This window comes from Equus caballus, chromosome 26, assembly GCF_041296265.1.
Source record: "Equus caballus isolate H_3958 breed thoroughbred chromosome 26, TB-T2T, whole genome shotgun sequence".
In the NCBI taxonomy this organism is placed as follows: Eukaryota; Metazoa; Chordata; class Mammalia; order Perissodactyla; family Equidae; genus Equus; species Equus caballus.
In genome coordinates this window covers 20215063-20240367 of record NC_091709.1, presented here as the reverse complement: position 1 = coordinate 20240367, position 25305 = coordinate 20215063, and the positions used below count along the sequence as shown (strand labels likewise).

At 35.8% G+C, this 25305-nt stretch overlaps 1 protein-coding gene across 8 annotated transcripts in view; it reads left to right on the top strand.

Annotated features, from left to right (window-relative positions):
• Positions 1–4732: 4732 nt before the first annotated feature.
• ROBO2 (roundabout guidance receptor 2) overlaps positions 4733–25305 on the top strand; it is a 1555999-nt gene continuing 1535426 nt past the window's right edge. For 7 of the 8 annotated variants that reach the window (XM_070252275.1, XM_070252262.1, XM_070252261.1 and 4 more), the window contains exon 1: positions 4747–5097. The gene's annotated coding sequence lies outside the window, so the exon portion shown is untranslated. Of the gene's footprint in view, positions 5098–25305 lie in introns of all 8 variants that reach the window. The other variant, XM_070252274.1, reaches the window with a different exon arrangement.

Here is a 25305-nt window from a genome sequence, read left to right as displayed (position 1 = left end):
CAATTTATTATTTCTCTCTCTCCACTAATAGCATAATTTGGACTAAAAATCAGCAAAGAAAAAACTCAGAATAATCTTCTTATGTTTATTCATTCAACAAACATTGGGTTACTACTACTGGGTTGCTTGCTGTAGGATATAGAAGGACGACTTTGACATAACTCCTTAAGATTCTATCCCACTACAAGCATATTTTTATAGGAATCTAAAAGATTTACATAAATAAGCATAATTCAAGAGAGAAAATGAAAAGTGCAATAAAACCTCGAGGCAAAGAGCTAGAGGAGTTCAGAGTAGGGGGAACTGATCCTAAAATAATATCTACATTTAACATTCATTTAGCTGTCTTTTCCAGGCGGCCCTTAACCAATCGTCAAAGTGAACTTTGAGTCTTCCTTCTATCTCGCCTTCAATTGCCATCGCTTATTATTTCTCATTTTCTTCAAATAATAACATGAAGTTCTCAGTTTTGTCAGATAATAATAGGAAACACTTAATACATACTACATATCAGGAACTATTCTGTGTGCTTTATTTACATAGCTTCATCCTCAGATGAGCTATGAAGAAATTATAATTATTTTCCTCATTTTACAGATGAGGAAATTGAGAATCAGAGTCATCAAATTAGCTCAAGTTTCTAAAGTATCAGCCCTCACCAGGCTTGTTTTCCCTCCAAAATTCTAAGGACCCCTTCAGGCCTGCTCTCCATGAAGTCCCCTCCTGCTTTGCTCTCGTCTTTTCATGCTCGCCCTCTCAGTTTATCTTTCAGTTCCCTTTCTTCAAGTAACCTCTATTTTGCAAGATAATTCCTTCTTGTCTTGTGCATAGCAGACCCTCAAACATATTTGTCATATGAAGGAAATGGATAAGCATATAAATACGCGCTAAATTTTAGTAAATGATGTAATGACCTACGGATTTATCTACCCCTCTGCCAAATAAATTTGCTTTTGGTCGCAATCCCTGCCACATTCAAAGGCATGACCGCAGGGGTAAATACTTTAGCCTGTGGGTGAAGAAGATGTTAAGCTGTGGTATATTTTAGTGAGCACTCATTCTTTTAGCACTGCAGCGTGCTCCTTTTTCTCCTACATGTTTATCAACACATTACATTTTATTTCCTTAGATGTAAATACTTACTTCTTTTATTTTAGAAAAAGGTATGGAAAACTTTAAGGATTAGAACCAGTAGAGATCCTTTGCTGAGTTATCTGCTATCTTTATTTTTATATTATACTTTAAACCAATGGACAATGTATATACAGAGTTGTGAATTATGGGCTTTTAAAATATTCATTCAGAAAAGTTAGGTCGTCATTGCCTCTTTTACAGTTTTTGATTTTTGTGGAATATTTTTTTCTCCTAACTGCTTACTAGTTTATACTTCCTTCCCTAACTCCACTTCATGAACATCTATACACAAATAAAATTATGCTATTTTAAAAATTAAAGCCATTTTAGGAGACAATTTTGGTAGTAAAAAATGTTCAGGTGTGAGCTGCCTCAGCCATCCTAGGACCAGTCCCTTCTCTAATATTTCAGAAAGATCAGAAAGTGAAATGGGCAGAGGAGGTCAAAAGGTACAAACTTCCAGTTATAAAATAAGACACAGGGATGTAATGTACAGCATGGTGACTCTAGTTAATAACACTGCATTGCATATTTGAAAAGTTGATAAGAGAGTAGATGTTATAAGTTCTCATCCCGAGAAAAAAAATTTAACTATGTGTGGTGACATGTTAACTAGACTTATGGTGGTGATCATTTTGTAATATATACAAATATCAAATCACGTATACTTGAAATTAATATAATGTTATATATCACTTACACCTCAATAAAAAAACCCAATAACAACAATAAAAGAAAGATCCTGGTCTGAGAGGCTGTGATAGCCCCTTGGATATTCTTCCAAACATCTTTCCCGCTTGTTCCCTCTGACTTCCCTTTTCTGATATAAATGCAAACACTGGCAAGCTCAAATCCAATCCAATGTGATGCATGTGTTACTAGGTGATGGCTACCAGTAAAAGTAGAAAAGGAATTTTATCATCATAAACAAAAGGCAAACAGGCATCAGAGAAATGAGCTGGCTCATGAGGATGGCTCACGTAAGCAAACTTCACTGGACAGTTGCTTAGTACAAAGTATTTTCACCAGAAAATCCATTAGACTCAGCTGAAAATTAAAATTACTTTAGAGAAGAACAAAATGAAGTATGTGAGAATGTTATACATTGTGCCAAGATTAATGTTATCCGCAGTGTTGAAAGGTTTGTGGTCTTGCCTTTGAGGAAGCTAAAAGGTCAGCAACCACAAAGATGCATGTGTGCTGTCATTTGCACAGTTACTAATTTTTCTCATTATTTCCATAATGAGATGTACTATTGCAACAGAGAGACCCTCTTGAGAGTTGCTTTTACTTTTCAGGCAGGCAGCTCTTTTGCTTTCATGTTATGGCCTTGACCAAGGAGTTCAGATACACTTTTCATTTATTCAGCAAAAATGTATTAATTAATTATTATTTGTTCATTACTCTCCATTACTACACTGTAAACTCCATGAAGACGAGGACCATATTAAGTCTGAACACCATTGTACATCCCACATCTTGCACAGGGTTAAAAAATAATTAGCATGGGAACATATTTTTTGAGTAAATGAAGGAACGAATAAATCAATGTTAACCAAATCCTTTGCTCCCCACTCTGGTCCAGGGCTTTAGGCAGATAATGTGTAAAAAACACAAAATTTGTGAACAAAATTCCTTTCCTTTAGAAGCTTATTGTCTAGTTGAGCAGATGAAATATATGTAATAAAATGTTCAGAAAAAATAGTTAGGCTTTGGTAAGTATACAAAAATCTACCATAAATCTTTCCATTTATTCAACACGTTTATTAAAAAGTTATCTTTTTTATTCAATGCTGATTGATAGGAAAGTTTATATGTGGACAGAACTATAAAAAGTTGAGGGTAAACATTCCAAAGAAGGAACAAATAGAGTGTTCTTAACATTCAAGGAGGAAAATACTTATATTGGATAGGCAAATCAGAGAAAGATTTATGGGTACATATACACTGAGTATTGAAGGATAGGTATGATACTATTATGCCAAAATCAATAAATATTTTAGATGGGAGGAAAAATACAAGCATATATATTATCTTTGTGTGTTCAATTAGAAGGAGTAGTAATATTAGTAAAATAGAATGTAGTTGTCATATCTTGATCATAGTCTTTTATGGTTGTTTATAAGCAAAATTTACTCAGTTAGTTAATTAGTGGTTGGCTTTGCTGTAGGTACTTGAAAATTGCTCATCTCCTGGAAATAGAGTACCTCTCTTTTTACCCCTGAAATGTCTTGAAAATAACGAGAAGTAAAGCCCTCCTTGAATAATTTTTGGAGTGGAGCGTAGAATGAATAATCAGGATAGATTTGGTTATGAGAAATCTGACTGTACTTCTTTTCTTAATAATTCCATCTCTACAAAGAAAAATATAAAACTCATAGTATTTCATACCACAGAAGGAATTCTTATCCTTTGCCTAAGGAAGAAATACATTATGACACATTAGTAAAGAAGTCAACTGAATTACTTTATTAACTGTCTACATTTCTATAAATTTAAGTAAATTTGACTTTCAATGTTATTTAATATCATGATGGAATCTTGAATGAGTAATGAATTTTCCTTAAAAGGTTAGTTGAAATACATGACTACTGATAGTTTTTTAAGAAGTTGATACTAATTGGTAATTGCATACTCTTCATGGGGAACAAGTATGTTGTTGGTCTACCAGGGCTTCTTCCATTGCAAAAAGACCACGCCCATTGTAGACTTCTTTGAAGAGCCAGTATCTGGCTTCTGTTTTAGAATGGAAAATTCAGCTCACATGTGGCTGAGAATTGATTCTGAAGATTTTGAACATTATTTGCCTTTCCTAATTCTGACTGTCTGTTGTAGTTTTGTAAGTAACCTTGTGTTTAGCGTGCATCTGAACTCTTCTTACTTGGAGTCCTTGATTACTCACAAGTCTCACTATGATTCTGGGTATTCATCAGGATCTTGGTATGTATTCATTGATAATTCTATTATCTTTGTTGGTTCAATTACACAGTGTCATCTAAGATGCTGCAACACACTGTGCACAGAGTTTGGACTGTGGAGCATACAGATTTCAGTTATTATTTAGGCTCAGAAACTTAGAATCTCTGTGAACTTGAACAAGTTACTCAGTTTCTAATTCTTAAAATATAAAATAGAGTTGCTAATACTGCTTCACAAAGTTGTGATAAAGATTAACGGGGGGGGGGGGCGGGCAGGAGGAGGCTGTTAAGCAAAAAGCCTGGCATTTAATAAGTATCAGGTGCCTTCCCTTAGGATTCTGTGTTGTCGTGACTAGAAGATTACTGGTTTGGGTTAGAAACCCCAAGTACATCCCAAATATTTCAAAATAACCACACGACATTGTATTCCACTCCTTGGACTTTTCGGACCTAGAATCTAGCCAAATTGCTATCCGTACAGAGAATAATGCTAATGTAGATATGTCCTCGAATCCCTCATTTACTTTTTATCACTTGTGAATTACTGGAGATGTTTAGGAAGAAGTGTGAGGTTATCAATTATTTAAACTGGCAAGGGAGCGTTATATGCTAGAGGAGTAAACTGGTCGCCTCCTCCAGCCTGTTTCTCTGGTGGCCGCACAAGGCATAGCGGCAGCTCTGTTCCTGGGACGCCAGTGTAGCGCGTGGGGTTTTCACACACCGCCTGCCCGGGAGGAGCCAGGAGCCTCCTCATTAGCACCACGGACAGCTCAGCTCGCATGCCTGGAGGAGGGAGGCGGGAGGACTCAGCTCTCTGCGCCACCGCCAGGAAGAGGGAGTGCAGCAGCGCAGGCGGAGGAGGAAGAGAGAAAAGGAAGGAAGCTCCGGGTGGGGAGTGGAAGAAATCTGGGAGCAGTCAGAGCAGCAGGTCGGGGGAGAGCTGCTCAGCTGCACTGCTCTCATTATTCAGGCGGACACTGCTGAGCTTCCCGGGCTGCTTTCCAGTCCCTCCGGGGCGGAGGCTGCCTTCTAGACCTGACTCCAGGTGAGTTAAACTAAGAGATGTACTGAGGTGTCTGGAACTACAGATGTGGAATTGGCAAGGTTGCCCAGCTCCCTAGGCGCTGCTGGCTTTGCAATATTTCCCAAAGTCAGGGACAGACGTGTCTTGGTGGTGGCTGCAAAAGCTGGGGGTGGGTAGATGGGTGGTGGGTGGTTCTGATCCTCACAGCAAGGGTGGAGGATTCAGAGGGAATCTAGCTGAAGTGACTGGCTTTTAGGAAATCCCAAATGCATGCATTATATACGTTTTCACATATAAGCTTTCTAGACAGTCGTTTGTTTTTCTGGCAGCCTATTTTGTCCTTCTGTCCCTCTTTCTCCTTGGCTGATGCCCAATTTTTCAAGCCACCTCAAAGGATTTGAAAAGTGTGGAAGAAGGGTGTCTGGGTACACAATGGGACAGGGCAACCTTGCCCTGTAGGTGGAAAGTGGGATTCCTTTCACCAGGATTTCCCAGAGGGTAATCCTCTGGGTAACTGGAGGTGTTTGTGCTCTGTACTCTCTATAAGCTTATTAAAAGGCAAGGAACTTCAGGCTTTCTAGACAGGCTCTGAAACGTGATGGTAATTTAGCTTAAAAAGCATGTTGATTCACTCTTCTCCTCTTCATCCTTTGTTCCAAAATTATTACCATTTTGGATTTCTTTAACCGCACAACTTTTAAGTGGCTGACTGACGGAAAACATATTTCTCATTCTGAAAATGCTATGGGAAAAGTGATGAGTTCGCATTAAAAGGAGAGCAACTTTATTTTCCCAGAAGGACTTTGGGGAAAGAGATTGATGATGAAATTCTGGGAATGAAATTATGGACATTTCCCACAGAACTTCCTTAGTTTTTTTCACATTTGCTTCAACTTTTTATCTAGTGTGTTTTGTGTATGTGAGGCAAAATTCGTAAGGTGTGTTATGAGCTTATTTGATTTAGAAGTTGCTTTCTTACTAGCATAGCACAAACTTGTAATTGTCACAGTCACAAGAGTTTTCTAAATGTTTTTTTTTTAGGTGGCTGGGGTATTTTGGATTTAATACTTTCTCCATGGGCCTTGCTGGATACTTTTCAGTAGAATTGCTGGGCATACAATCAGTCATATGGGCTGCCATGCATTTTAATAGTAGTGGAGTATACATACTATAAGATTTGCAATTAAATACCAGAACCCAACTTGGGGGATGAAATTTAAATATCTTTCAAATATTGACTAAATATCTCTACAAGGCTCCCGTGTCATTTTATGCTTAGCAGAGTTTACTGGTTTTTCAGGAAATTGAGAAATATGCATTAGCAGTTTTAATAATTAAAATTTAATATTTTACTTTGCTCTTCTTCCTTTAACATCAGTTTGGATTCAACAAATGCTTAATGAGTGTCTATTACTGAAGGCCAGGTTCTTTCCCATATATTCCTTTCTTTTTCTTACAGAAGTTGAGAGAGAATAGTAATATTATTCCATTTTCAGATGAAGAGATTGTGACATGGAAGGATTAGTTTTCCTAAATTTCTACAATTATTGTATTATAAACCAGGAATTTAAGCGTAGGCTGTATAACTTTAAGTTCAATTCTTTTCCCAGAAAGTGCACAGCTGCTTTTAGTTAAGACTATTGCAACAGTGATATATGAATATGCCTTATGTAAAAATACCTTAAGATAGTCCTTGTTATTTTCTGGTTACGTATTAAGACTGGTTTTACTCTTTTCTGTAAAAGATACTTTAATATAATTGCGCAGAGTTATACTTATATGCTCCTCACCTTCAAAATATTAAACTCCTAAAGCTGACCTTGTGTCCTCCTTAATAAGAACAGATTGAAAGACAGACTCAATATTTACTAAGAATTTTCTTGGGAATAATTTATGTCTTATAATCAAGATAGAAGGCAACCCACATTTAGATGCATTTCAAAACTGCTTAGTGTGAACTTGAAACACAGCTACAACCTGCTTTCACAGTGAACTGCCAGACTTCACAGTGAACAGTCTTTAGATTCCTTGAGAACATTGGCAGATAGTATATGTCTAATATAGGATTTATGAGAAGTACAGAGTTAGGAACTGAATGGCTTTATTTTTTAATATGTAACCACATTCATAAAAATTTATCCAAGCTATGTATATGCCATGGGTGCCTCGGTGTCTGATATGGACTGGTTCAAAGTAAACTCATTATAACTCTTTGGAGAGAAAAAAAAAAAGAGCCTATAACCTTGATTCAGCCTTTCTATTCCTTTTCATTCTTAAGTAGTAATAATCTGCTGTACATAGGCTCTTGAAGAGCCCATCTGAATTTCAAAGACAGTGTGTGACTTTTTGGAGTGAAGGGGTTGCATGTGTGAGTGTATGCATACTCAATAGAGAGTTTAGGGGTATGAGGAGAAAGCGAGATAAAGCAATAAATACTAGATAGGGAAAAACTTGGAGTCTCATACAGTTTGGAACTTTTGGGAACCAAGGATGTGGTATGTAACTTTGCATTTGATTTCAGGATTCCACTCACACTCATAGCTCAGGTATTCTTGAATGAATCAGGATAATAAGTTCTGTGGCTCTTGACCATATGACTAGTTCCCTTCAGGTTCTGGCATTAAAATGATGGCTTACAATGATTTTTCTGGAATCTCAAAATCTCCTCTTCTCTCAGATCCTATAGAGTAGTTCAAGCAGGGGGTCTGTGATACTGACCATTTTAACCTTTCTGAGACAAGGGGTCCCCTTGAGAGTGCTGGCAAATGAAAGTGGTGACCAAAGCCTTATTTCTCTTCCTTTGCAATTCTTTCAGATGGACAGTTAGCTGAGTGAAGAAGGAGGGAAAAAGGAGGATAAAAAGGGGAGATAGATCATTTTATCCTTCAGGAAAGAATGATGACCATTGTACATCTTTGTCTAGAAATATTATTTATAAACATTCCTGGACAGGGGATTTACATCATTGATTAAGGGCTGCTCCAGGGACTGGGGTCATTAATACCCTAGAATTTCCTTACAGCCCTGTGTGCAGTCTGAGAAAGCTCTGGTGACCCAAAAAAGCCTTTGGGCAGAGCGACTCCTTAGACTTGGATGCTGTCTGACCCACATGCATAAGGATGATGCATGCTGAGGAGGTGTGCCTGGAGCAGTAACAACTCCTGCTACAGAAGTATCATGAACACTCGTTGATGAAACAGTTCTTGCTTTCACATATGTGATGCTCATCGGGTCATGCTTTCTTAAATAAAGCTTTGTAGAGATATGAATTGGATTTTGGACTTCACTTTCCTGAAAGCGCCATGGTTCATTTAGTGGCTCATTTTTATCTGGGTAGTTCAGAGGGAGGCATGAAATACTAGGGACATAATTGAACATCTTAAGTTTTACGTTGTGAGGTTCATTCCTTATCCACTTTTGTTGTGATGCTGATGGCATAGCTCCCTATTAGAAGAGACTCATTGAAGAAAAATATGGAGACGTGAACTCGGACATAACCACAGTTTTCACCGCATTGTTTCAATGCCAAAGTAATTTTGGATAAACACAGTTTATTCCTGACTTAAGAATAACTAAGAAAAGGTAGAGGAATTGGGAGGAAACTAGACTTTAACACAAGTTTTTGGTTCTTAAAATGTGCTACATTATGGGAAAGAAAAAGCAGAAGTGACTGAACAAAAATTTTGCTATATATAATTCATGGATTATTCTGATTTGCTGAACCAAGTCTTTAAATGTATAATTTAAACATAGGAAGAGTTATAGAAAATTATGCCTTTTTATACAAATATACACTTAATGAGCTCTCTTGTAGATATAGGAATGAAGAATCTGATTATTTTTCACTCAGTGAAAAATTTCTTTTATTCCAAACTAAAGTAGCAGTTTAGTGTAATGTGCTGTGTCTTACTTGAACTCCAAAATTTGCAACTAAAAAGGATGCATATGTTGAACTTTATTTTTCTTAGAGAACTGTGATGTGAATGAGCAGTGAAGTTGCAAAAGACAAGTGAAGAATTCAATAGCTCCTAAACTAAATAAGAGTAAGGATAAATTATAGCACACATCAATTGTCACACACTTACTTAGGGTTAACGAGAATTATCTCAGCTAATGTTGAAAATAATGCATATGCATCTTAGAGTAATAAAATGCCTTACAGACCTGGGCTTGAAGTTGCCTCTTGCTAGCCATATGGGCTTGAAACAAATTCTGTAGCCTCTCTTCAACTCAGTTGCTTCTATGAAAAGGGGAGATTGATAGTATCTAACTTATAGGTTCTTTGTTCATGTTTTGCTTCTTAGTGTAGTTTCAAGTCTAATTAGGGTGAGACTGCTATTTTTATTATTGCTTTTATATTCACCCTAGTTCTGCCTTTTATTAGCTGTGTGGCATTGGTCAACTTCTCTTTCTGTGGTCTTGTTTCTTTATCTATAAACCGAATAAAATGCTTGTTTTGAACACTTGTTAATACATTAAAGAGATTAGATAAAATCATTTTGTGTAATATGATAAAATCATAATATGTAAGGGACTTAGCATGCTGCAGAAAGTCAATAATTATTTTTTCTTGCCCTTCCACATCAAGTTTTTGATTACCTTCCTCAAATTGTGTCAATCTTGCACAAAACATTTCCATCTTCTACTTCTTTTCTGATGTTCTGTAACCATTAAACTGGAAAAGTAGAAGGAGTATTTTTGTAACTTTTACTGTGCTTTAGCATGTGAAGACAAGTATACTAGTTCTCAGGAGAAGTTTTGATAAGGAAAGGGAAATACCCTACACAGCACTTATTCTTTCCCACCCCTGACGGTTTTGTACTATCATTCTGTCGGCAATTAGTAAAGACTTTTCTATTTAAATGGTTTTGTCTTTGTGGTAGCATAATTCATGTCGGGACTTCATCCAATTAACATAAATATACTGGGGAGTTGGGCAATGATTTATTTTTAACGAGAGAAAAAATGGACACAATGTTTTTAATATTGCTTTGAAAACCTTTCAAATTAACTTTGATTCTATTGGCTGAAGATTGCATCACAAACTCACTCCTAGAGATGTTCTTGAAAAGTAATGTTTGAATCTTCTAGGTATAGTCCCAGACTGGCTTAATTGGATTTAATTTTAGGTGTCATTTCTCTGCAGAACAGGAAGATTCTTACAAGAAGATATTAGCTCCATCAGATATAGGGTTGCTCAAGGCCATCTGCATGGGATCATAGGAAGCAAGAAAGAGAAAATTCCATCTCTAACTTAGACGTACTGGTGTATTCACAGTGATTGGATCATCATGGTAATGATATTAATAATGTGGCTCAAGGGATAAACAAGTAACATTTCATACAGTAGCCAGGATAAATCCTGCTATCAAGTTTAACACTCCATGTTTTTCCTGGGATCTCTCAAGTTCATTACTATTTTATTTTCTTTCCTTGCTTATTATAATGGCATATTAGTTTCCTACTACTGCTCTAACAAATTACCTCCAGCTTTTTTTTTTAATTGCTGTAACATTGGATTATAACATTGTATAGCTTTAGGATGTACATCATGATATATTCCGAATTCTGTGTAGATTACATCATGTTCACCACCCAAAAACTAATTATAGGCCATCCCCTCACATGTGAGCCTCACCCCTTTTGCCCTCCCCCCTTCCCCCATGGTAACCACCAATCCAGTCTCCATTGCTATGTGTTTGTTTGTTATTGTTTTTATCTTCTACTTATGAGTGAGATCATATGGTATTTGACTTTCTCCCTCTGACGTATTTCACTCAGCATAATACTCTCAAGGACCATCCATGTTGTCACAAATGGCTGGATTTCATCATTTATTATGGCTGAGTAGTATTCCATAGTGTATAAATACCACATCTTCTTTACCCATTTGACCCTTGATGGGCACCTAGGTTGCTTCCAAGTCTTGGCTATTCTGTATAATACTACAATGAACATAGGGATGCAAGTATCTTTATGCCTTTGTGTTTTCAAGTTCTTTGGATAAATGCTCAGCAGTGGAATAGCTGGATCATAGGGTAGATCTATTCTTAATTTTCTGAGGAATCTCCATACTGCTTTCCATAGTGACTGCACCAGTTTACACTCCCACCAGCAGTTTACAAGGTTTCCCTTCTCTCCACATCCTCTCCAACATTTGTTGTTTCCTGTCTTGTTAATTATAGCCATTCTGACTGGAGTCAGATGATGCCTCATTGTAGTTTTGATTTGCATTTCGCTGATTTCCAAAATCACTTTCACTGGGCTAAAGTCAAGATGTCTGCAAGGCTGGTTCCTTCCGTAGGCTCTGAGGGTAGAATCCATTTTCTTGCCTTTTTCTGCTTCTAGTGACCATCTGAATTCATTAGCTTATGGTCCCTTTCTCCATTTCCAGGGTGCATTGCTCCTTTTTCTGTTTCTGTCTCCACATTGCCTCTTCCTCTCACTCTGAAGTTCCTCCATCCTGCTTTCAGGGACTCTTGTGATTACGTTGGGCTCACTGGATGATCCAGGATAACTTCCCCATCTCAATATCCTTAACTCCATCACATCTTGCAAAATTCCTTTGACTATGCAAGGTAATACATTCACAGGGTCTGGGGATCAGGATGGGGACATCTTTGGGGGCCATTATGCAGTCTACTACAAAAGGTGGTAATGTTTTTGTGCCTAGAGACCCTGAAATTAATGTGCTTGCTTCCCCATGGAAAAACAGTGTCTACTTGTGGGGGTGTCAATTTTTTTAGATCCATAGAAGATATCGATGGAGAATTTTCCTAACAACAGATGCTGCTCAATTAAACACCCTTAAATTTATTAAATTTAGTTTTAGCAAAATGTAAGCGAAATCATTTGTACTTCTAGGGTCAAAAATTTTAATTAAACCCATTACCCATCAAGGTCAACACCTAGATTACTTAGGTTTAAATTACATACAGCGGTATCTATGATAGTTCTTATTTATGAAGTTAGGTCTTGTTTACAAAGCCAAATGCATATGAGAAACCGCAGAAAGCTTTGTCCTCTTTTTAAATTTTGCATGACATAATTTTCAAGGGGATGTCAGACAGTGGTTCCATCATAATTGGTGCTTTTCACAAATGTGCATTGTGAATATTTTATTTCATGAGTTATATCTACTAATTGTAGACTTCCAGGAGAAATGTGATGGTCATGTCAGCTTTTCAAATCTTTCTTTAACCCAAAAGACGACTGTTGCATAAGATGGATTCGTTTCCCCACTATACTGTTGTTGCCAAAGGAAACTTGAAATGCCCTGTTCAAATTAATTTAATGCAAATGAATTCTTGCTGCCTCACAAATTTGTCCTTCATTTTTCTTAAAATTATGTTGTAAATGGATGTGACATGCTTTACTGGTTGTTGTGCAGGGAGCATTGTCCTTCCTAAAAGCTCCCTCATTTGTCAAAAAGAAGCCATTAAGAGAAAAGTAAATTATCTTATCTGATCACAGTCTTGAGAATGACCTTAAAACTATAAATTTTGTTATTAGTACAATAGCTGAATAGTCTTTGCAATTGAGGAAATTCCAAAGGAAACCCTGTTGAGATACAAAGCTGTTATAATCATCTAAATTCCATGTTTTCTTTTAGCTTGTAATATTAGTGGAGAAGGCAGTTTTGCCTTATTGCTCTCTCCTTGCTTTCCAGGAAATCTAATTAAATACTTTAAGTTTCTAAGTGTTTTTCATTTTCTTTAATATTTTTGATGTGAAAAAAACAGTATAATTTTTATGAAGATCCAGTTAAAAATAAAGAGAGGTTTATGTACTTGAAACTAAACAAGGATGATTATGAATCATTGTTTGTGATAAGGGACTGCACGTCAGTCCCCTTCCACATAAATACAAAATTGTTTAGTGAAGGAAGGTAAGATTGGACTAAGGAACTTTATTGATGTTTAACTCTTAATGAGAAAGAATAATGAACATGCATATTTTTAGCTTCCATGTCCAGAGATATAGTAGTTGTACAATAAATGGTCTTTTCCTACTATGGAGGAAGCATCTTCTCCAGCTATGCTATTCATTATAGCAAGAACTTCAACTGAGTTTTCAGCAACCATAAGTAAAATGAATGGCATGATAGGCTGCCTGTACATATGGTCGTCTTTAGCAGGCCAACTGTTAATTTTGCCCACCCACATCACTGACGACATATGGCGTTACTTTGGCTGTAGAAGCAAGTGTGTGTGGACACGTCTCGGTGTGGGTACAAGACTGCTGGTTGTCTTCCTCTTGTTGCTCATGCAACCACCTGTCTCTGGGGGATAAAACTTAATATCCATAGCACTAAATTGGAGGACATTAAAAGACATTAGTATTAATTGATATGAAAATAATATGATTAATTTTCTCTTGAGCTTGATCATAAGATCTAATGGATGTTTGCCATTATCAAGCTTATAGGAAAAAGTGATGCCTTTTTCAAGAGTAAAAGTCAGAGCTTTTTCAAAAATAACCAAATTCATATGTATAGGGAATATATCAAACCAGAACAGCGGAGGCGTCAGAAATGAAGTTGATTGAATTTATCGTGGAACAAACAATTAATGAAATTTAGCAATAAATCTGTTATGAGTTGTAACTATATGGAAGAAATAATGAGAAAGCTTGATGAGAGAGGCAAGAATGAAGAGTCATCTAATTTCAGCACAATTTCACTAGTTTACATATTCTCAAATAAGTTTTTAAATTAAATTCATGTTTTTTCAGCATCGTGAGTTCTGAATGTGCAAAGTGAGGCAATCAATACCTGAAACAGTGTGTACTTTTCAATGGTGGCTCTAGAGCTCCAAAAATGGGGGTTTCTGAGCTAAATCCTGGCTGGAAATCAAGGCCAGAGGCCATGTGCTGAGGTGGCCTGTGGGCAGGACTTGATTTAGGTGATATACACCAATTATCTAAAGAGATGAGTGATGCTGCTGAGGATTACGGGAAAGCTAATGCCACTGCAAGAACTTTTTGTTGCCACTTATGGAAAATTTGTATAATCAGAATTTGTTAGAGATTTCTTTTATAATCACACAGTAATTTCGCCCACTATATGTGGCAAATCTGAAAATTGTTCGCTAAAACTGTATTTGCTAAATACTAGGAAAATAGAATCAAGATTTGCATAGGTAATATTGACAAAAGCAGTATTTCTAGATGTAGAAATGATAAATTTTCAAAATGCTTTTGAATACCACTTGTTCTGCGAGGTTTCATGTCAGTTTCAGTACTAAGGCACATATATTAATCACCATTAAAGCTGTACGTGAAATATTTGGCAATACAGGTCTCAAAGATTTGTGGTAATGGTGATTGATTCACAGAATACAACATCATTATTGTTATTCCCTGGCCTTGAGAATTTCAGTTTTCATCCTTTTTCACCTTGCTGTGTCACTGACTGACAACTTTAAATTATCTGATCCATCAAAAATATGTATTTTCTTGGAACTCACTGATTTATTTATTTTTTATTTTTTGGATCACTCTATATTTACTGTGGTAAAGTATCAACTTATCGATGTATTTTGCTAATGTGGCAGTTCAGATGGAGGCAAGTAGAATGAAAATAATCAGGTTTACTACCAAGAAATATACTATATTGAGTTTATTAACAGAAAAATATGTACGGATAATTTTATTTAGATTTTATGTAAAATGTTTTTGATATGTGTATATGTACTTTTAAAATTAACCTTTCTTTGTGAAATGTGTTTGCACACATGCGTATTCCCACAAAATCAATCTTAGAGATCATAGTCAAAGGGTAAATTTCTTAAGGTCACCATTTCAAATACATATAAATTATGGCAAAATAGTCACAAAATGGCAATATAAGGAGCGATAAAAATGAGGATTAAAGGGAAGATAATGGTTAAAAACACTTTGAAATAAATAATTGATTTTGATTTAAATTTTCTCTGGTTTTTAGCTGAGGAAATGAATAGAAATGAAATTATTATGCAAATCATCTGTATTTGTTGTATATGTATGTACATATAATGTGTGTATTATAAATACAAAACAGATGGCATATTATTTAGCATATATATTCACACTCATCTGTATACATATATCCATCATGAAAATGAGTGTGTGATATATATATACGTATTGTGTAGTTTCATTTCTACATCTATTACTTTTCTCACTTCATTAGCAGCAAACTAAAGAAAATAAGGAGTGATTTTCATTTGGTAACTTGATCTTCCATACTCTACTGCTTCCAGACTCATATTGATGATTTTGTATTGTTATTTTCTTTGTGATCAGACCACCATAATAAAGAAATATCTTATAATCCTTGTTGATGTTTTGAAAGCAGTGTGCCTCTGTCAAGGGTGCACAGGCATGCACATGAATACATGCAAAACTGTGTGAGTGAATGTTTTATCCTTGAAAGAGAAAAGCCAGTTAAAATTATACAGAGTGTGATAGCATCACTGCAATGGAAAATCGGATATCCATCAGTCTAACCAATCATTAAATAGGTGATTTTGAATACCTACTTAGTACCCAACACAATTTTAAGTAGTGGAAATATAGCTATGGCAAAATTTAGCCCCTACCTTCAAAGGCAAGTGTGCAGGTCAGATTGGCTAAGCTGGAACACAGTTCAGAACCAGAAATTAACATTTCTGTGTAATTCAAATGTCATTTAAACCATGGTCTGTTACTCACTTACTTCAACGATGAGAAAGCAATTCCTCCATCCACCCTTTGGGAGGATAATGTTGGAGAAGTAAGGCTGGCTGTAATGCTTGAATTTACATAATTTCAATGAATTAAAGCCTGCTGTATGATAAAAGGCAGTCTTTCAAATTGGTGAAAAAATGACAAGTGATTCATAAAATGGTATGCACCATTCATAAAAATTAATTCCATAGTAGGTATCAACTAAACTCCTCAAAATATAAAGAAAAAAACTCATAGGCAAATATCATTTGTAATATTAGGGCAAAATTGACTTTCCGGAGTACATCTGCCACCAAAGACAGAACAATAGGGAAAGGATTGATAGATTTTACTTTGTTAAAACAGAAAACTTTCAGATGGCAACGAGACTTTGGGTGGTGAACACGATGTAGTCTACAGAGAAGTCAAAATATAATGATGGGCACCTGAAATTTATATAATGTAATAAACCAATGTGACCTCAATAAAATAAATAAATAAATTAAAACTTTTATACTTCAAAAGATACCATGAGTAGGTATAAGCAGAAAATGTCAAATCAGGTAATGGTATTTGCAATCATTTGACATATTTGACACATAAATAGTTCCAACAAATCAATAAGAAAAGATTAGTAGTTCAATAGAAAAAAGGACCAAGTGCATTGGCAGGAAACATTAGGAGCCACATCTGAACACTAAATGTATTAGAATCTCTATTGTTCACAAACAAAATCAACAAAAAAGACATAAAATAATTTATATGGAGATATTTGTAATATTTTAACAAAGCTATAGAATAAAGCTTTTCATGTTATAAACAACGCGTATCTATAAAACTATTTGCAGGTTCATATCCATGTAGTTAATTTTCCATTAGTTATTATAAACTTCTATATTTTCAAAAGTATATTCAAACCTCAGAACACACCCTTTTATTGTTGAAAGCAGCCTTTCAAATATAAACTCACCCATCACTTTCTCTGAATTTTATCCAGTATAGGGGCCAAAATGCCTTATCAGAAACTATATTTCAATGATAATTTGTTTATGTTTTTGGTAGTTCTACTCTGGGCTTAACTGGTAGAGTAAGATTTTTTTTTAACAAAGCTTTATGATGTGTCTTTTTTATTGGAAAGAGCTTTTATTTCCTTAAGTGTTTTGTTGCCTAAGCGTGATGAGTATCCGGCAGTGGAATTTAGCGGAACAGATGCTTATTGTGATATATGAGATGAACTTGCTTCCCTAAGCACACATAGGCATGAAATGCATCTGGCTTCTGCACATGAAAGTCAATTATGTTCCCAAATCTGTTTCTTTGCATTACACAGACTTTTCAGGGCACAAATCCTACTATTTCCTCAAATGGGGGCTTTGCTTAATTATGAAGTTTAAGTTGGACTAGCAGTTGGAAGATACTAAATTCTAGGCTAGAGACGGAGCCTGAGCAGGTGATGTTACCACTGCGTAGGAAGATGGTAAGTCCTGCAGACAAAGCAACTTATGTGGGGGAGAAAATGCATGCAGAAAACCAGAGAATGTTGTAAAGCAGAGCATAATCAAGTGTGTGAGCAGGTGGAGTACATAAGATGAAATTGAGTTTAGAGGAGAAAAATAAGGGGAAGCTGAGGAAATAAACTAATGAAGGTAAGCTTGAAAAAATAGAACTTAATGAACAGTGATGATAGTAAAGGCATTTGCTAAGTGTGAGGAGATAGCTTCCAGACTGTCAGGAAGAAATATGCCGTGTATGCATATTCGGGGCGGGGGATGTACAACATGAGCAGAAATCAGGCCTCTTAAGGCATAGCAACTGTAGTTTCTTTCCAATTGTCCAGGTAGCCTTGCATGTTCCTTTTTTATTTTGAAAAGATTATCTATTTGTGTGTGATAAGTTAACATCAAGGACATGAGATCTTCTAGAATATACCAAAACTTAATCTAGTAGCTAAAATCTTTTAAAATAGTTTGTGATAGAAATCTTTAATGTACTATTTCATTGTTGTGATTAACAGTGTGTTATATGTAATTTTATCTTTTACCAATTTCTTAGCGTGGTAGGTAGAATAATAGCCTTCCAATGATATCCACATCCTAATCTCCAGAATCTATGAATATGTTACATGCAAGGGGGAGTTAAGGTAGAAAATGGAATTAAGGTTGCTAATCATCTGACCTTACAATGGGGAAAATATCCTGAATTATCTTCATGGGCCCAATGTAATCATAAGGGACCTTACAAGAGGAGGCTGATAGATCATAACAGATGGGGATGAGACAACTGAAACAGAGGTTAGAGTGATAAGCTTTGTAGATGGAGGTAGAGGCCAGGAGCCAAGGAATGCACTGGACCTCTGGAAAGATTCCTCCCTAGTGCTTCCAGAAGGAACATAGCCCTGTTGATGACTTGATTTTAGTCCAGTAAGACCCATTTTGGACTTCTGACCTCTGGAACCATAAGAAAATAAATTTGTGTTGTTTTAAGCCACTGAATTTGTTTTAGTTTTTTATTGCTGCTGTAACACATTAACACATGTAAACTACAGTTTTTTTTTGCATAGATGGTGTATAGAATTGAGTTGTACATTCCAGGAAACAATTGAGAATTAATTTTCCTAAGGAAGCCCTTCATTTCAGAATAATGAGAACTGTAGAGAGATGGACTGTTCTATTTATGAAAGACGATATATTCAAACATCATATGAGGGTTAAATGGGTGTCTTTTGAAGGCTAATAAAGTCATAAAAGTGCCTTCCAGTTATATGAAGCTCGGAGGGGGCATGGAAAGTTGTGTTGGATAACCCTATAATCTTTCTGGCACTATAAAGTCACTAATAATTTTAGTTTAAGACTGCCATAATCTGAGATCACTTGGACCAACACTCGAAATGAGGATTAGGGGTGTGAGACGAGCTTGAGTTATTTGAACTGAACATCAGAATGGGGGCAAAAGGATATACCATTGATAATCCAGTTTCTACTATCCATTCTAATAATGCATTCATCAACCATTTTTGTATAGGACATTATGTAACATAATGTAGTCATAGTCTGGTGGTGGAAACAGATGAAAAGTGGGTAGTGACAGATAAACTGCTGGAGAGGAGAAAAGTTGGAAATGACCAATACTTGACAGTTTCCCAGAGCAACAGCATTAAAACCAAGTAAGATTATGAAAGATTGAATTCACTCAATATTTCTTAGTTGACAATAGATCAAAAAGCTAAATTAGTCATATTTTCTTAAAACTCAAAGAACGTTCCTTTTGATGAAAAATTTTAAGTGTGGTGTACCTTTGGGCTTGATTTTCTTTTATCTTTTATGAACTGCTCACAGGAAACCAGAAAACAAGTTTGGCAAATATGTTGATTACTAATCTGTGGAGAGTAGGATGTTCATCCAGGGAGTAGAGGCTTTGCTAGTTAAAGAATGAAGTTCTTAAAACATCCCTGCAATATGGAAAGTATCTGAAATTAATAACACAACTTTATAACAAATATTACCTCCCAGAAAGTTTTACAATTTTTCTTTATGTTCTGATTAATGCTGTTGGATTCATACATTGAAATTATTTTGAGTAACTTAACTCTCCTTAGAATATTTTTTAAAAAAATTATTTTCTAAGTTTCCAAGCTACCTTGTTAAAAAGTTCTCTAAATAACTCTGTTAAATAAAATTCATGCACTCCAGTACCTTATTACTGAAAACATATCTTCTAGGCTTGACCTATTTAAAAGTTCTTACAATGTTTATAAGGAGTAGTAGGTTTCACAGTTTATGGCATCTGATTAGTCTGATGAAATTTTGGCAGCAAATTGAATTCAGCAAGCGTAACAGTGATAAATCTCAGATCATAATTTGAAATGTCTCCATCAAACATTTTAAAACAATTCTTAAGTTCACTAATTTGAGTCATTATACTTGGCCCTAATGGTAGAAGGCCCTGAAAATGAAGCTCATTTGAACTTGGCAGATACTATACACCAACTTTTTATAGTCACAATTCATGTGCCTCATTAGGAAAATGATTATTTCCAGAATCTCTGTGCTTTGACCAGAAATGCATTTATTATTCTGTAACACTTGTATTGAGAAATTAGCCTGATTTCTTATTTGGGTAACCTCTCTCAGATAGGATTCTAATTTTTGAATGTGAATAAAACTTCAGGGCACTGAAGGCAGCTGGAAGACAGGAATGAAGAGAAGTGGCCATTCTCTCTCTATGTTCCATGTCAAGGTCCTCTAATGAGCTTATAACTTATGGAACTGCTTGAGTGTAGCTTATATGTTAAAATAATGAACTATATATCAGACTATTCCTGCTGAATTAGGAGAGAGTCCGTTTTTATTCCTCTGCATTTCTTAGATTGAGAAAGAGAAGTTATGGGTCTGTGGAAGAGTGAAGTCTAGAAAAACTTCTATGTTGTTAAATTTACTGTTTACCAGAGTAGGGCGACTAGAATCAACATAAATGTAATCAGTGGGAGGTAATCCAGCTCCCTTTACATTTACCACTGAAAAGAATTAATCTTAGAAAGGTTAAATAAGTAGTAAAAGGTCATTTATCCAATTAAAAACTAAGCCAAATAGTGTCAGTTTTATTAACTTTAAGACTATTGCTCATTAAGCTACCTCTTTCACATAGAGTCATGGGTAATCACAATCTAACACAAGCAGGTCACACAAAATATATGTTGCACATGGAATACAGAGCACCGCAAAGCACTTTTTTTTCCTATTCTCTTTTCCAAATCCACACGTAAAAATTGTCTTGTGGAATTTCCCAAATGCTATAATGCCTACATGTAACAGAGATTGTTTACTTGGACTTCTAGACTAGAAACTCTCAGAATTATGGAAAGCAGAGGGCATTCTATATTGATTTAACAGATTCTCATTGTTTCCATTCATTGTAGCTTTCCCTAAGTAAAGTGCTATATATTTGTTTATCTTGTTTGGAGTCTGTAGTTAGAATAAGATAGTGCAAAGAAGATCTATGACAAATGCCAATCAATACAGTCAAACATTGCTTACTGATGGAAGTACGTTCTGAGAAATGTATAGATAGGTGATTTCATCGTTGTGTGAACATCAGAGCAATAAAGAGTGTACTTACACAAACATAGATGGTATAGCCTACAATGCATCTAGGCTATATGGTACTATTCTTATGGGACCACCATCGTATATGTGGTCCGTGATTGACCGAAACATCACTATGTGGTACTTGACTGTGTACGCACACACACACACACACACACACACACACACACACACGCATATATATATCATAGCCTTTTTCTCATTTCATGGGTTTTTTTCTTTCTAAGTTAACTCTGTCTAGGAAAAAACAGCAATTCAAGGATGTAAGCTATTTTTGTAGAAAGCTTGTGTACACCTATCCAATAGCACAGACGCTATGTCTGCATATTTCTCCCTAAATAGATCTTTTATTTTAACGAGTATCTACTTCATCTTCACAAAATTTAATTTGTGTCAGTGAACTCTCATCCAGATGCTGTATCTTGGCCAGGCAATCAAGAGCTGAGCCTCACAGATAGGTGACTTCCATTTCCTTTAAAAGACTCTGCCAGCCCTGTGTTACTTTATATGCTCTGCCAGTGGCACAAGGATGAGAGCCGAGTCAGCTTCCAATTGGTTCTTTGTTGGGTCAGTTGGGTTTTTGTTGAGTCAGTTGGGTTCTTTTTTCTTGTACTCAGGCTAACTTTTTTCTACAAAAATCCGTGTTCTAATTCCTCAAAATCTCCATCCTTGAAGGTTATGGAATGATTTGTTTATTTTGAATGTAGCATAAGAAATGCGATCTGCAGCTGGATAAGAGACGTGTGCACAATAGAGTGTGTGTGTCTTTGTATATAAGTGTATTTTAGTGGACTGACTGTTCATTGAATAAAACAAAGTAAATTTTGTAGTACGAGGAGCGGTTTAGAAGGACAATGAATTGTCTGGTTTGGAGGATTTTGAAATGAGATGATGTCCCATTGGAATTTAATTTTTTAAATTTTTGCTAAATCTTAATTTTATGTACTACTTGCTAAGCTACCTAAAACCATTAAAAGTGACTTTCATGAAGTTCTACATTACCTTTTTAATTCTCTTAAAATGAAACTTGGCTGACAACAAAGGACAATTTTCCTATAGCCTTCATAAATTGAGACTAGACTTTGTCTCATCCTCCACATACCTTAAGGCCAGAAAAAGTTGTTCTTGCTCCCCATTATAGCTTCCAGATCGCTAATGTATCTCCCTCTTGCAAGTCATTCTGTTTGTTTGAAATGCAAGCACTTTGGAAATACTAGCCATGCTCTTTTTGTATTGTTGACACTGACGAACTGACAGACTTCTGGTCATCTATTTATGGCTTTAAATCCTTGCTCAAAATCTTTTTCTTGTCATTTTTAGTGACTTCACTATTCACATGGAAAGATCATCAAAATCCCATGTTCTATCTGTTTCTTGACATCCTTATCTCCATTACTATTTTCTTTCCTCCATTTCAGTTACCCCTCTCTTAGTCAAATCTGAGACATTTTCTATACCAGTAAATGTACCACTAAGATCTTTAAGGCAAATATCCCCTCTTCTGGACACCATTCTTCTTCTGACTCATTTGCTCAAGTATTCTCCTTCCTACAGTTTTTCATCTTTGTTGGCACTCACCCTAGGTTATAGCTCTTGCTTCTCCCTCTCAATCCATCAGTACTCTCTGGTCTTCAATTTCCACATTTTTAGTTACATACGCTGTGGTTCATTTTTAGCACTCCCTTGCAAATATCCTGAGTTCCATTTCCCCACCATTATTTGAAAAATTTATTTGTTTCTTTTCCTCTACCCAACCTTTAAATAGTGGTGTTTCTTTGGCCTCTATCCTACTCATTCTTTTCTTCTGTCTCTATACACACTTTCTCTAATCTTTAATCACTAATTCTATACTAAAGAGCTAGTGATTTCCAGTTTTGGAGTTTGGCACAGACCCTTCCTCTGTGAGTCTATACCTCACTTGACAACAGCACATGGATACTTCAGAGAAAACATGTCCTAGTAAATAGCACCACCAAACATTCAGATAAATAAGCCAGAAGCTTATGGGTCATTTTTGTGTCCTCCCTCTGTAGTCCCACAATATCCAATCCATATTCATTTAAAAAATATTTGAATTCCAAGTATATCTAGAAGTTTTCCCACTTATTTTCATTTCTAATGGCTTACTTTGTTATCCTAGCCACATCACTAGTCTACCTAATTTCATTTTTGACTCCCTATACTCTAGCAGCTACATAAAAACCAAAGTGATCTCTTAGAATGTCTATCAGCTCATATCTCTCCCTACTTTTCCAGTGTACTTGGACTGAAGCCCACTTTCTTTGCTATTACCAATAAAGCCCTGTATAATTTCATATCTCCTTACCTTTCAGTCACATCTCCTGGGTCTTTCTCCCTGCTTTACTCAAACCAGATTCATAGTTTTTAATTTCTTCTACATACCAAGATCATCCTCATATCAGGGCCCTTATATACTCTGGTTTCTCTTCCTAAAAGACTCTCTCCCCACTGTGTGCAAAGCTAACTCTTGCTATTCTTAGGTCTAAGCTTAAATATTATCACCTGAAAGAGGTGGTTAAATTCAACTCCATCTGATGTTCCCCCCAATATCCGTGTTGTATATTCAGCTTCTTTTTTGATTTTGCATATTTCTTCTTTTTGTGTATTGGGTTTCTGCACCTGACTTTCTTTCTAGAATTCAAGTCCTAAGAGTGCAGGGACCCTGGCTTTCTTGTTCACCACTGTAGCTTGGTTACTAGTATACTATCTGACACATATTTGCTGAGCAAATTAATAAAATTTAAGACCCACTAGATCCAATGGGGTCCACAGTCTATTCCCTTCCTGTATTTCCAAGGCTCAAGGGCTCCTCTCCCCACCTTAACTAAAGAGATATGTGTCAGGGAGTCTGGCCTGGGGATGGCTCATTTTTAAGTCCACTTGAGAGGATATCAGGCTATATGGGAATGATTTTATGCTGCTTCAGTGATTCCTCAGTGTTTAGGAGGATAAATCACTCTCCCTCTCTGGAGAGAATTTAGGCCTTTATGGCTCCCTTGGGCTCCCAAACATTAGGGTGATTATTGCTAAACTTACTTTAGGTCTCTCAGTCATATTCATTTAAAATTATGCATAGATGACTAGTTGCTATTTTATTTTGTATTTCATCAAAAAGTCAGTCTGAAAATAGAACTTTCTTTCATTAAGATTAGAAAGACTGTAGCTTTCTATGAAATCTATTTATCTATAACTTTTAAGTAAATACCATGGTATAAACCAGTTATTCCTAACTTTATGATAAAAAATAGTTTAAGAGAGAGAGACTCTTTTAGGAAGAGAAACCAGGATATTTAAGGGCCCTGATACGAGGACGATCTTGCTATGTAGAAGAAATTAAAAACTATGAATCTGGTTTGAGTAAAGAAGGGAGAAGGACCCATGAGACGTGACTGAAAGGTAAGGAGATGTGAAACTATACAGGGCTTTATTGGTAATGGCAAAGAATGTGGGCTTCAATCTAAGTACACTGGAAAAGTAGGGAGAGATACAAACTAATAGACATTCTAAGAAATCACTTTGGTTTTTATGTAGCTACTATAGTACAGGGAGTTAAGAACGAAATTATATAGACTAGTGATGAGGCTAGGATAACAAAGACAGACAGACATTAGAAATGAAAATAAGTGGGAAAACTTCTAGATATACTTGGAACTCAAATATTTTTAAAATGAATATGGATTGGATATTGTGGGAATACAGAGGAAGGACACAAAAATGACCCAGAAGCTTCTGGCTTATTTATCTTGGATGATTTATTACAATGCATATTCCAAGGCTTCATCTTCAGAGGTTCTGATTCAACATGTCCACAGTGATATATACGACTGTGAATTTTACCAGGTATCATGGATTATTCTGAAGCAGAACATTTATGGATCACACTAAAAAGACAGAAGTGCATGCAATGTTACATTTCAGGATGTTTCTTACTCTATGATGCCAACTGGTAAGTGATTTATCAGTTTTCCTGAACTAATGACATAGTAGAATTTTAAAACTTTATAGCTTATAGGAATTTTAGAGCTTTTTCATTGGCCACATATGTACAGACTGAATCTTAGAGAGATTAATTTGTCAAAGATACTAAATGGGGTCAACATCCAAGTGTCTTATCATTGCCTTTGCTCTTTATTCTAAGTTGTGGTGGTCTGGGGTAGTATTTTCAGCCTCTAAGTTTTATCCTGTTGAAAAAATAAATAAAATAAATAAATACAAATGTATTTATGTATTGTATCTATGTATATATTATTTACATCTATTGTAATCTTAATTTGGATTATAAAGGACTTGAACCCTCACTATTACATGCCTGATATAGTTTGGACTGAGATAGGTCCTACCCAGGAGAATTTACTAATGTCAAAAAGACCCCTTTTAAAAATGACTCCATGACACCTCGTCCAAGGGCGATGTTAAAATG